Genomic DNA, 5,000 nt, shown 5'->3' with positions numbered 1-5,000 from the left:
AAAGTGCTTTACACAACAAAATTTCTAAATCATCATCATTGTCTAAAGCATGATTTATTTTATGTTTGTAAAGCGAGCAACCTGTAAACAACATGGCATTCTGTTTTCCTTTTTAATCGATTCGCTACAACATCGCCACGATAATAATAATCACCTTAAAAACGGTTGTCAGTAAGGTTTCCTTGATTCTGACATTTCAGCTAAAAATTGTTACAATTAAAACAGTAGCCAGTTTTCAAACCCGCCTAAATTCTATACCCTGTATGAAAAACCAAGTTCGGAAACTGCGATAAATGTATTAACCATGCCACGGTCTTAATCTTCTTTGTGTTTTTATCAGCCAGCTACTATCAGGTTGGAGGATTTGTACATATGATGAGCAATGCTGGTGGGTCTCTTAGGTGACTACCAAAATATACTTCTTATCTACCAAACTCCGCTACAACTAAAAGAAAGAACCGCCTTGTTTCCCTAAAAAATCTGCATACTTTATCTGAACTCGTTTTCAATACCTTCGATGACAGTTTCAATACACTTACACCATCCTTGATTGTTGGATTCTGCGTCAGTGCAAGATTGTTAAGGGGATAAATTATGTCTTGATTGTACGACGGTCTTACCACATAATACAGTAAAAGATCAAAAGATTATGCAAGTTGTTGACATTAATTTATAGCCGAAGAAGAGATTTAACTTTAAGACATTGCGATAAAATTGAAAATTTGAAAAGCTTAAAAGGTTTAACCGCGGGCTACACAAGTCGTGGCGTACATAAGACGTGCATCTTACATAGCGAATAGGACGCGAACAGATCAAGTTGTATCATTCATACGGTTACTTCGAAACTTATGTAAGCCGTGGCAAATCTGTACGGATAGACCATGTTTTCATCTAGAGGAACATGGTCCATCATGGCCAAGCCAGACTTGGATGACAAATAATTCTCAACTTGAAAAAAGAGGCAGATTGTCTAGTTTTTGAGATGTTGTTCATTACGGAATTGAATCCTAAGTTAAATACTCAGGAAGATTCTATTCACGCCAGATTCTTCAATTAAATACCTTATTGTATCAGTCATTATCACATATTTTGATTTTTATTCTCGTGTCTCCGGCCGGAATTCTTTTTGCAATTTTTGCCTAATTATTCGTTTTTGACTTGATAAGGACGAACGCCGTCGGAAAGTCGTCGCGTCTTAACGTTTCTAAGCAACACAATTTTAAACCTTTAAAACGTCTCTTTTTCAATTAATCTCAATGTTCTATTGCGGAACAGTGCAGATTTCCCACTGCGGAGCGTCCTGGGGGGCAAGACGCTCTGACTCATTTGAGGGCTGCTGGCGTTTCGCCATCATGGCAGCAGCCTTGGCGGACCTTCTCCTTGACGATTTTCTGTCCAAGGACTGAATTAACTCTTCGAGTTGTGTTGATCGCCAAGGCAACTTCCTGGTCAAGAACTTTCGTCTCCTGGCGTTTCTCGCTCCTTCTTCTTCGAGTTGGTCGTCATCTTCACTATCATCTTCGTCCGACATCGATTCATCTGAGGACATATATGCAGCTTTCAAAGCCCCCATATACCTAGTCTTCTCTTGTTCTGGCAATGTTGTGCTGGCTTTCAGCACTTTTTTACGCCTTGATACTTTCTGAGAATTAACAAACAAATAAATAAATAAATAAATTTTATAACTACATGAATAATGTCCGTGGAGACTCAAGGTAGTAATATTTAGCCCGTTCTCCACTTAAATTCTTCGAAAATCGGTGGCAATCAGCATTTTAAGGGAACACGGTGGGAGCTTTTTCCCAATGCATTCTTGGACCTAGACAACGCTTTGGAAAAGTCAGCCGTGATATATATTTTTTTCATCCAGGCAAAGCCAGAAATATTGCTTTCACGGGAAAAAGGAGCGTTTTCGATTTGGGTATCGTAAAAGTATATGCAGGTATGAGAGCAAGCACAAGTGAAAATGAGCGACATGGACTTCGTACCCACTTGCGATATTCCAGTGCGTTCACTGAAACCGGGGCCACCCAGATAACGAAAACCAATCAGAGGGCAGCACTGTAACAATAGATTCCAACATTTTCAGATCCAGCGAATCAAATGTCCGGTACAAAACAATCAAATGCTTGTTCGTTTACTGGTCATGCTTACGCGGCTATGGGATCTGTTTCCGGAAATGTCAAGTTTGAAACGTTAGTACGAAACAAACCAGCGAATTATTATCAACTACATTCAATTACCAAAGGGTTGTTGGCTGTGTAAACGAGTGTTTCTTGTAATTTATATCGGCAAAGTGCTTCTACTGTGTGCGGAGTTGACGCGTCTTTTAAAAAAAGCCCTTCAAATGGTCAGTTTCGAAAATGGTGCGTTCCTGCGATCATCATAATTCTGCGGAATTCATCTTCAAGCGTTAGCCTAACAGCCAAACTGCGTTTTGGCTTCCATCATTCAAACCTCCGATACCAACCACGGATAACGAAATCAATTACTGCGTGAGGTAACCCACCAATCGGCATCTTTGGTTCCCTCGGTACATTGCAACTCAACGCCGATGGAAAGCGATGGAATCTGTACGAATCTTTTTACTGAAGAGTTTCTAAAAACATATATGATAATAGTGTTCGAACTGTGAACCAAATGAAAACTCTAATTCACTTTCCGGAGGCTATGTTCGGAAATTTGATTGAAGGAAGCGAAAACGCAGTTTTGACACGAGACCATCCTGGAGCGTGCAACTTCCATACAGCGTCTGTGAAACGGCGTTTTCACAAGTAGGTTTATTTTTAGACCAGCCCTTTCGGCGAATTAGGTCAAAAAACAAAGTCAGTTACGGTTCGGTGACCCTATGACGTCAACTTAATTTCTTGTAATTGGTCATCGGGCTCCTGTGGGAGTCTCATTAGCGGGATACTCAATCTAAAAATAACCGTATTTTTGAAAACGCCGTTGCACAAGTATAGTTAAGTTGCACGCTCCGGGTGATGGGCTCCTGGTTTTGAAGTTAAGTCTCCGTAGAATTATGACAATGGCAATAAATGCGAAACTGCTCAGAGACCATTTGAAGGGCTTTTTTTGTAACACGCGTCAACTCTGCAAACACTGGAAGCACTTTGCCGAAATAAATTGACGATTGACACTCTGGCTTTTGCAAAAACTTGTTTACCGTCTCGGAAACTAAAATCTGTCAACGCGTCTTTTTTGTCCCCACTTTTTTCTTTTGCGATGGCTCATTTGCGCTTTCCCAAAAAATTTCAAAATTGGAAACGGCACACCACGGTGATGCGATTTTTTCAAATTTTGTCGCGTCGCCAGCGCGCGATGAAACTCGCAAGTGTAGCAACCCTTGACTGCCAAAACACGGGGACGGGGCCGGGCCGGGCCGGGCCGGGGCCGGGGTCGGGTTCGGGGTCGTGATGTCTTTTTTTTTCCAATTTTTTTTGTTTCAATTTTTGTCGTTATTATCCTGTAGTGTTATTTTCGAATGTTTGACATCTTTCCTTCATTTATGGTGGAAATTAGTCAATAAAATAAGAAACACCCGAAAGCTCTCATTTTGTTTTTCGAAATTAAGAGAATTTCCGACTGATATTGGAATTTTGTGTGGAGTATACGCTAACTCCTAGAGACACTGAAGACTCGCTTAGCTCCATATTTTAAAAGCACATTTTAATGTTTACTTCGTAATAACCTTCTCAGAAATACAATCAAGGCGAATCAAAACATACTCACATTTCCACGATGGTCGTCACGCAAATTTTTCATTTGCTTGAGTTCACAAAATTGTTGTTAACGTTTTTGTGTTTTTTATCGTACAATAGGCCATTTCTGAGTTCATGGCTGCCTCCTCTTCAAAGCGAGTCTAAGTGCGAAGTTTTTCTTATGAAAATTATTTTTCATTAATATGTAAAGTGGATTTAATTATCATCACAAAAACTTCGCACTTAGACTCGCTTTGAAGAGGAGGCAGCCATGAACTCGGAAATGGCCTATTGGATTCGATCCCTTGACGTCCGATTAGAATTGGATAGCAAGTTCCTGTGCGAGTTTGACTTTACTTCAAACCGTTTGTAGTAAAGTCAGACGACAGTATTGACGACAACACGAACAAACAAGCAAATGAGAACGTTGCGTGGCTACGTGACGACCATCGTGAAACTGTTAATCTGTTGTTGTTTTTGTACGAAGTAAATTCCGCGAAGTACTGAAACAATAGATTCCGACATTTTCAGATCCAGCGAATCAAATGCTCCGTACAAAACGTCGAGCCAACGTAAGTCAACAAGTTGCATTTTCATTGTTTTGTACGGAGCATTTGATTCGCTGGATCCGAAAATGTTGGAATCTATTGTTCCAGTACTGCTCTTTGATTGGTGTCCCCGGTTTGTCCCCGGTTTCAGTGAAAGTACTGCAACACTGGCGATAGCAACGAGCACTTTCAGACTAAAGACGCGACACTGGCGACAGAAACGAACACTTTCAGACTTGAAGACTGTAGAAAGACCACGCAGTACCAGAAAGCTAAGACTTGCGTTGCATTAGTTTGTAGTTTGTTACCTTACAGAACGGTTTTCGGTATGTAAATCAAGGATGAAGAACGTTTGAGGTAGTACAACACTCTATTAAACGCAAGAGGAAACGTTCGCAACTTTTTGCGAACATAGGCAACAGCTGAAGAATGTGATCGATGACCGAAATCAGTGAACTTGAGGTGGACGTGTTCAGTGGAAAAGAAAAGGTAAATGCCTCTTAGGGTTTGTACTTAGTAACTGCCAACGGTATATACCGACAAATTAGGGAATTTAAGATACGACACAACGGTTAGCAAGTACGGTTGGACGAGCACCAGGAATCTGGGTCGAGAAATTGTGCGCATGACAGAGTATCCTTCATTTACCGTTGCAAGTTTGTGACGGTGACTGAAGGAGAGAATTGGCGTAGCAACGACTACGAAGGTAATTACTTGCTGTGTTTTCTTTTTGCTTTATATTTTAACCGTA

Source organism: Montipora foliosa, chromosome 5, assembly GCF_036669935.1.
Source record: "Montipora foliosa isolate CH-2021 chromosome 5, ASM3666993v2, whole genome shotgun sequence".
Classification (NCBI taxonomy): Eukaryota; Metazoa; Cnidaria; class Anthozoa; order Scleractinia; family Acroporidae; genus Montipora; species Montipora foliosa.
Note: the sequence above shows the minus strand (reverse complement) of the source record.